Here is a 9569-nt window from a genome sequence, read left to right as displayed (position 1 = left end):
TAAAATATGTATGTGTGCAGAGAGAGAGAGAGAGAGAGAAAATTAACTGGGCAATTTTTTCATTGCATTTTTCGTTTGTAATTCATACATTGATTTTGTTCGAACCGTATAGCCTGTCCGATATTTGCCAGATACTTTGAAGCGCTTCTCCTGTGATTTTTATGCTTGCCAGCATCATTCGATCAGTTGTTTATTTTAACGGAAACGATTGCTCATGGATGCGCGAGTTTTTTTCTCTTTATTTTATTCCGCTTTAAACCTTTGTTTCACAGTGAAATTAAAGTGATGAGGCTCGTCATGTATCGGGAAAAATGACACATGGGGTAACGCGTTTTGCGGGCAAATTTTTTACCGACCGTGCAAAATGACGCTCAGAGAAAAATGCTCGAGGGAAACGAAAATAAAATGCATGTCAATATCGGCCGGGAATTCGAACACACCCCGAGCCCGTACGTGTTTGTGGCTTAATTTCAAAGTGCGCGCGGCACGTGAGAATAATTAATGACACAGTCATTGTATTGCGGCTACGCGAGCAACGACGTATTCCGAATATCCGACTTGAAAATTGTTCCCAAAAACTTGGTCGCGTGCATTAAACGCGGGCAGAAAGAGAAAGAAAGAGAGAGAGAGAGAGAAAAATTATTTCCGTCGAGTATGAAAATGGGCTGGCCGTTCTAAAAAAAAAAAAAAAACGACACTAAACTATATTCATCATGCTCGCGCGCTCGCTCAGAATGACAATTGAGAAAACCTCGGCATTATATACAGTTGTAACAGCACCAACACAGAGAGAAAGAGAGGCAGAGAGCACACAGTATAAGCACGGCACGGGCTAAGAGTACTTTGCATGCGGCGAACAATAGCCTCTCTCGCGCGAGCGCGACAAATAATGCGCGCCCATGTGTGTGTGTGTGTGTGTGTGTGTGTGTGTGTGTGTGTGTGTGTGTATGTGCACCGTTACTACTGCGTGTGTATGTGGGTATACAGACACGGAGACGGAGGTTAAAAAGCACACACAGCTCACGCAGCGACTAGTGCTATATAGTCCTTCTGAAAGAGACCAAAGAGAGCAAAAGAGACAGAGAGACAATTTAAAAGACCATCGTACAGTCGGCGGCGTTCCTAGGCTTGAACAAAAAAGGCGCAAAAAGCGCGAAACATCGCGAGACTCGCGCGCATATACACTGTGCATCTTGCAAGCGCCACCCATATAACTTATACAAATGTATACGAAGCAACACAGACGTAAAATGTCCAAGCATGCGGTAAAAAACTTGCGTATACACCTTTTTTGTTGTTGTTTCTCCGCAGCTACTGCTTCTACCGCTGTTGTTGTTTCGCATGCTATACTACGGCTTATGTGCGCGAAGCGGAGAAAGAGACATTTTTAATTGGCCAGATGGAATTGCAAATGTCTCGCTCGAGTAAGAATTCTCGGGGCTTGGCTCCTTTTTTTCACTGCACGTAGTTTTACAGTCGTGGCGCTCGCGCCCTCGCGCGCTCGCCATAGCCTCTCGTTAATGAAATTCGCCAAAGTGCCCGTGACCACATGTACAGAGCGTATATATATATCCAAACCTTCTTTTTCAACGCCGCTATATATACGCGTCTCTCTCGAATGGAAATTCCATTCAGTCTTTGAGGTGACGTGTGCGCCCGACAACGCCCAGCTTTTTCCTCTTTTCAAAAGAGGGAAGAATGCATAGAGAGGGAGAGGGAGAGAGAGAGAGAGCCACAGCAGCGAAGAACGCGGGGTTGAATTTAATGCAAGCAGCGTTGATTAGTCAGTTTGATTATGATTTATTAAAGCGGCACATATTTTATCGTAATTGCACGTAGGGAAATAGTTCGCAGCAATTTTTCGCTCCTTTTTTCTTTTCGCCACACGACGATGACATCGACTACGACGACGACGACGACGACGAAGGCATTATTATGGAAAATGATGTACGAAGTTGAGCACATTACGTCGAGCTGATAATCAGTAATCTGCATTAATTTAATATTTCATATTTTTCTGGCGCACGGCACGTATTCGCACGTGGCCGTGGCTAGTAAGACAGAGTGAGAGATTTATCACTTTAATAAAGTCCTCTCTGATGCATGTACACTCAACGGGCAGCAAGTGTTGATACGCGTGAATAAAATTACCCTAGCGCCCCGTTACAATATATATGTATGAAACAAGTGCATGTACATGCGCAGGAATAATTTATATAATCTTCATTCAAATTTTATGCCAAAAACTCGACTGGAAAAAAATACATATTATGGACTTTAAACTTGCCCGGGCTGCTGTACGTGTAAAATCCGACGGTACTCGTGCATTCGCTAGCGCAAAAAGTCAGCTGTTTTACCTCTCATGCGTACTGTATGTGTAATGTTACACAGTACAGGCGAGTTTTCAAAATGATAATCTTTCGGAGCTGCAGACTCGTATACGCGACCGAATTTTGCGGAAAATATTGTCCGTAACGTGTGCTCTTTGTTGTACTTTACAGCGCATTAAGGGTAGATATTTCGCATATCATAATCAATGTACGAGTTACGAGTTTTTTTTTTTTGACAATCGAAAAATGAAATAAAACGCATAATACATATATTCATGCGCTCATCACGAGTGAAAAAGCTTCACGCGATGCTTTTGCATAAAGCTGAAAAGCAAAATAAGAGAAAGAAAGAACCGCAGCCACCAGCACGCACACTTTCGAGAAAGTTTGCGACGTTATATAGGCACATGAAACGCCGATACTCGCGAGCTTGCGCATTATTATACTAAAAAACTTCAATGCGCGCGTGCATAATAGTTCTGACTCCCTTCCATCCAGAAGAAAGTTGGCGCGCGGTAGAAAGGAGGAAGAAAAAAATTTCGGAGACTCGGGCAATTTTCCGGGATGAAAACTACTATTCGTTCGCTGCTGCTGCTGCTACTGCTGTTTTTTTGTGTCATACCGGGAGCCAGGAAAATGGAGCAAATTTGCTGGGCGTTTTTCGGCAAGTCAGATTTCTGCGGTCGAGTCGCGCAGAGAAAAAAATTGCGCACTTATCAGGCGAACAAGTCATGAAGATGCGATTATTCAGTCACCCTATCAGTTACTTTCCACAAGCTCTCGAGCAGAAACAATTGGGTGCGTCCACGGCGACTTTTTGAGCCCCTCTCGAAAATTCATTGAATGCTATTACGAACGAGAAGCGCTTATACAATTTCCAAGTCTATTTTCTGACAAGTAAGGAAAAAGGATTGCCTGCGCGCCTCTGCACGAGGATCGCAATGAGACGTATACGGCCGCGCGCATATATTAATAATAATGCGTACGCATCGCGCGCGGCGGCGGCGGCTGCCGGAGAGGAAAAAACGCGAGAGAGGCAGGAAGGCCGAAAACACACACAGAGAGAGAAAACACGACAGAGAAAAACGCGATGCATGCGCGATCACAACTTATCATCATAAAAGGAGTGCGACGTGAGGCCGGGTCGCTTCACGCGTAATAATTCAAATTCGCGTGCTCTTAACAACAAAAACGTGGCAGTGTATATAATAAAAAAAAAGGCAAGCAGCAACAACAACAAAAAAAAGGAACACCTTACGGCGTGCATACATTGTGTTCAAGTCTGAAACTCCGTGTGGACACTGCATAATGCACCACGAGCGACGCCCTTGCGCCGCGTATATATGAGATTTTATTAATGATCGCGCTCACATATACTATAATACCGAGTACACGTGCGGGCGGGCGGCGGTATACGCGAGTAAACGAGAAGTGTACGTGTATACGTAACATTAGCCAGAAAAGCAAACAAGAACAGTCGGTACTTCATTTGTCTTGGAGCATCACAAAGAGAGCTTGCCACAAGCATGCATGTATATAGCGAGAGAGCTTGCAGCAGCAGCAGCCACAGCAACAGCAACTTGGCTCTCCACGCGGGCTTTCGCGTGGCAATGCATAATAGGCGCAATTCTATACGCATGTGCATAAACAAAATCGAGAAACTACATACCTGAAGCTAATGCGAGCACGAGTTCGTATGCGAGCTGGAATTTTTCATGAACTCGAGTTCCGGTTACGAAATTTTTGTATCATATGAATGGTGTATACTGATGGAAGGGCATCATTTATGCCACTAGGTCCACTGGCCACATTACTCCAGAGCGAAGTAATGGCCATTCTGGAGTGCTCGTACAGAATAGCCGAACTTGGAATGGAGAATAAGAGCATTAATAATAATTGTTCAAAGCCAGCTTAGGCAGACCATCCAGGAGTGGAACGAAAGGAAACGCAAAAATTGATCGAAGTGAATCTTAAGATTCAGAGAAGTAAGTCGTCCGTCAGATTAATGTAAAAAATATGACCTCAATTAATTTGTAGTTACTATTATTATTATTATTATTATTATTATTATTGATCTGGGCATATTTACCTGATTGCTTCCAAAATTCCATTATAATGCGGTTAATTATCGAGATATCTTTGCCATAAATATTATCGGCTAATACACATCAAATATGATGTTTCATACGCTCAGAGTACATTTTGCAATGTAAGTCAATACTAATTGAAATTTCGAGGTATCCCTTTGTCCGGATAACGATCGCCGAATACGCGATTAATCATCATTCGAAAGGTCGATCCTTAAAGTCCCTCGAGAGGCATGGGCGTGTATCAAGCGTCATTAGAAGTCAAGCTACCGCTACTCGTCGATTCATCCTACGAGAACTAATGCAGCCCCGGCAGAGAGAGCATCAGTCGGAGCGTAAAAGGCTGAAGCAGTGCTATAGCTAGGCTGCTGCGTGCACTGCTGCTGCTGCTTGATGTACAAGGCCATGACCGCACGGTGGAGCCCTGAACATCGAGATATAAACTGCACACAGCCGATCTAAGAGGCTGGAGAGCACGAGAGAACGAGGTCGCGCGCTGTTCACAGCTTAAACGCATACAATAGTCGTCATTTTAGCGAGTGTTCTCGTGCTCTCTCTCTCGATCTCGCAGCTACTTCGAGCCCTGCAAGCTCGGCCGGGAATCGTTGGCTGATCATCGAGGAGTGACTAGTGCCAGAGCTATACGAGTAGAGGAGCTGCTGCTGCTGCTGCTGCGGTGCTTGATTCGATTGCGCGCACGAATGCAATTTCCTCGTTCGGGTGCGTCATATCCTTTCTCCCTAAAGTACCGGCCTAGAGATAAGGTGTATATGGCTAATTCTCGGTAAAATCCAACGAGCAGAAAAATTTTTTTTACTGACATGAAAAGCTTGTCTATGATGTCAGGCATATCCTCTAATTTCATTTAAATGTTTGTTACTATTTTAGAAAAAAGTTCTTGCTAAGCGTTGAATGAATTTAAAAAAAAAAAAATATTTCATAGACTTTTACTGTAAATCGTTCCAACTCTCAGAAAAACATACTCGAAAGTTACGTACTTAGGTGAGTACTTTGGGAGCTTACTACTATAGAAAGAAGCATAAAAGTAAAAATTTAATAGAGTTCGATCCAGGCTTCCATAGTCAAAAAAATGTCAACTGATACCTGCTATATTTTTTTAATAGGTTTTCAAGTTGAACGGTCCTAGAAAATCCAGGAGTATAAAAAAAACGTGCAATTTAGGGACATGTATGATATCAAAGACAGCAAGTTCTTCACGCCTGCGAGAAAATTTTTTTTGGTCATTCTATTTCCCAAAGAATCGGCCACATATATAGCTGCTACTACTGTACAGCTGCTCATCGTCGTCGTCGTCGTTTTAGGGCCTTAAGTGCAGTGTGTATATAATGGCCACAGGGATACACGAACTCGAATACATGTACTTGCGTAGGTACATGTGCCAGATATGTATACGTGTATGTGTGTGTATGTATGTAGTCGTTATGCGGCCTATAGGCGAGAGAATCTCTTGAGAGACGATGTGCACGCGGTCGTAGCTTCTCTCGCTCGTTCTCTCACGGCACAGCTGCCTCTGCCCGGCACACTGTATCGAGCTCAAGAGGCCGACGTATAATAATCTGTTGGCTATGCTATATCAGAGCTACAGAGAGCGCAATGACTGTGTAATTAATCTCCTTCATACCTCGGAGGTGCATCGCTCGAGAGCGCCGAACGCCGCTCATGCCTATTGCGGCTCTTACTCTACGTATCTCTCTCTAGCTATTTCAAATGCATATAAGCGTAGAGAGAGTCAAAGAGGGTGAGCGAGATGAACTGATTTATTAGATGTAAGCCACACATTTATGTAAATTAAGAATAATGTCAATTAAACCATATCCTCTCCCGTAATTTCGCTCTATAATATATTGAAGCTCACGACTCACTGTGCAATCCCACCAGTGCCATTCACTCGCGTATGTTTTTTTTTCGTTGTCGCTCGTTCGCTCTCGCATATTCCGCAGCGCTTCGGATCGGTAATTAAAACCACACGTGCGTGCGTGGCGGATATGGATATGCACTATACGTATCGTGTGCAGCGTGCAGCTACATCGAATCGCGCACATACGCGCTTAATTGAGATTTTACTTTTTATGCGCTCTCTCTCTCTCTCTCTCTCTCTCTCTCGCGGTTATAAGTATGTTTCGAGCCGATCGTGCCGGCGCCGCAGACTTTATATAAATTAACAAGCCGCGCACCGCACTGGGCAGTCGGCGCACAGAAGGCATTAGTGTATATAATCACGATCGAGCCCCACACGTATAAACCGAGAGTTCAAAACAGATTAAGGTCTTAGCGCAATCGTGTTGGACGCCTGCGATAAGGACAGAGAGAGGGAAGAGAAGGGAGGAACTGTAGTGGCTTTATATACGCGCCGGATCAAATCGAGCCTCGGCAATAGATGCGCAGCTTGCCTGCCGTTTATATCTATATAACTCGCAGCTGTATATAGATATATGTTAAACACGATAACCCTGTGACAAACGTCGTGCGATTCCCTGCGACCGAAAATAAGAACTACTAGAGGCGTCGAGTCCCTGCACTAGCCCCAATATCGAGCGTGCTTGAGCTACTACTCGCTCGTGTCAGATCGTCCTTTGTATCAACTAATCGGCCCCGAATTGATATAGGTACTCAAAGCCAAGGCCAATTTATATGCTCTTTCTCTTTCTCGCTCGAATTCGAATTCGAATTGTCTGCAGTTTGTGCCAGTCGAGAAAGCATATTGTTCGTTGCAAAGACGAAACTTGTAGCTTTTCGAAAGATTTCGAGACTTTCCGACGAATTGTAACGAGGACGATTCAGAAATTTTTTGAGCGAAAAATGGCTCTGTGCACCCGCTGCGCGTGTACACTGCCGAGCTCGAGTAAATTCATTTAGAAAGTCGACTCGATTCAATAACAAACTTCAAGCTTAATCTTATAAAAGCCAGGAACAGTAGCAGCAGCAGCAGCAGCAGCAGTGAGCCGACTTCAAACATTGTAATGCAAAGTGTATATTAAAACGCACACACACACACAGTCATAAACATGAAACGTCGGCGGCGGCGAGTAACCCCTTGGCGCGTAAAGGGTTGACATATAAACACACGCGCCGACCTCCGGGGCCCATAGCGCGCAGTCGCCTTGATGCGTGTGCTTGTGTGCGCCTGTGTACGTGTGTGTTTGTTGTGCGTGCGCGCCGGCGAGAAACGGCCATTGTAAATTAGATGCGACTGCTCTGTTTAATTTAGGCACAAGGAAAGAGCTCGAGTTCCTTGCTGCAGGCAGTTTATGCCCTGCGCGCTCCTCTATATGTATATATGTAGTACTAGCATTATATACACGCACACACGGGCTAACTTGCACACGCACATAGTAGCAGTACGGCACACGCGCGCCCGACAAGTGGCCCTTCCGAATGTAAGCAGTGTATGTATGCGAGCCGGGCGGCGCAACGTATCAACCCCACGCGCCGCCGTCGCTGTATTATAAGCGCGTTTTCTATTATACGCCGCCGCTATACAACATATATACCTTTATTTTATATCTATATATCTCGGTGGCCGGTATATGTATTTTCGTTAATTAATTTCGGTCCCGCATATAACGCTCGATCGCACTGATCCCGAGCCGGCCATACGCCGGCTAGCCATCGGCCTTTTATCGGGAGAAAGGGCGTGGGAAGAATCGCAGTCCGAATGGGCTCACGAGACCTTCGCATTTGTATTATAAAAAGTGTCGAAGCTTATCAAGCTGATTCGATTGATATACAAGTAACGTGTCATCGTCATATTATATAGGAGAAATATCTGACTCATACAATTTTTTACCTCATAAAATATACAACATATCGCATGCCTAATTCCCTCGACTTCTTTCTGTTTCAGGTAAGTCATGAAATATCCGATTTCCCATCTATACGGCCGGGACAGTCGTTGAATAGCGACGACTCGAGTGACGACAGTATCTTCAAAGAGCGTAAGTTATGACCCTTGGCGTATGAGCCGCGCACATCTATAGTATATCGTATCGTCGCGTAAGCAGCTGTGATCGACACACCCTTGTCTCTTCTTTCTCTCTCTCTCTCCCTTTTTGACGTCTGTTATATACAAAACATTTTTCAAAACTCCACGCGGGTACTATATGCGCGCGAAGAAAAGTGAGTAATGCAATCAAACGAGAGTGTCGCGAAAAAAAGATACTCCAATATACACTGCACACATACGCGTAGATACGTATTATATCCGTTATCTGTATCTGCGATTCTGGCTCTTCATCGATCAGCGATTCTCTCTGTCATCTAGCCGTGCCATAATACTCAATCTCTTCTTGCAGTCATATACTACTGCGACAATACGTATGCAGGGTTTAACTTTGGCTATATACACACGCACACACTTGCGTAAATGGCGCATACACGAATCGGAGCTGTATTATGTGCTGCTGTATATATAGCTGTCGGATATGGAAGTAGTGGAAGTAGTAGTAGCAGCAGCAGCAGCAGCAGCGCTAGTATATAGAGAGGAAAGAAAGGAAAGATAAAAAGAAACTGTTTCAATGCTTATCTTCTCTTCGACAATTTTCTCATTTTTCCGTCTGTCTTCTGCGAGCTGCGCTGCGCTGCACGCGAGAGAGAGAGAAAGAGAGCGAGAAACCCTTAGCTGTACAGTGTACATATATAGCGCACGAGGACTATGGTGCGAAACGTCCGTGGCGCTTCTTTTTGCTTCACTTGGCTTTATTACGTATACGCTCTATATATATATACACTTTCTTTTGCTTTTTCGCGAGAGCACACACACACACATACTGGCACTGTAGCGACTTTTTTCCATTTGTCTCCCTCTCCCGTTCTATATACATATATCAGTACCTGCAGAACGCACGTGAACGTACTCTATATGCTTATACGTACATCCAGAAGTGTCATTCACTTTGTTACGTTCGTTCGCACTCAACTCGAACCGGTTCTCGCATTCTTTTCCCTTTTTTTTTGCTCTTCCTGCTCGCGCACACTCTTACTCTCTAACCAGCTCCTTCTTTCTCATTTGCATTTACGTAGGTAAGAGACAGCCCTCGTATATATAATGTGCACGCGCCTTCGTTGCTTTTTTTTCATCAACTTCGCAGTCCATGTACACGCATTGGCTCGTATTTTTTTTTTTTTTTTTTTT

Source organism: Trichogramma pretiosum, unplaced genomic scaffold (genome assembly GCF_000599845.2).
Source record: "Trichogramma pretiosum strain Unisexual culture from Peru unplaced genomic scaffold, Tpre_2.0 scaffold118, whole genome shotgun sequence".
Lineage (NCBI taxonomy): Eukaryota > Metazoa > Arthropoda > Insecta > Hymenoptera > Trichogrammatidae > Trichogramma > Trichogramma pretiosum.
This window is presented reverse-complemented; position numbering follows the sequence as displayed.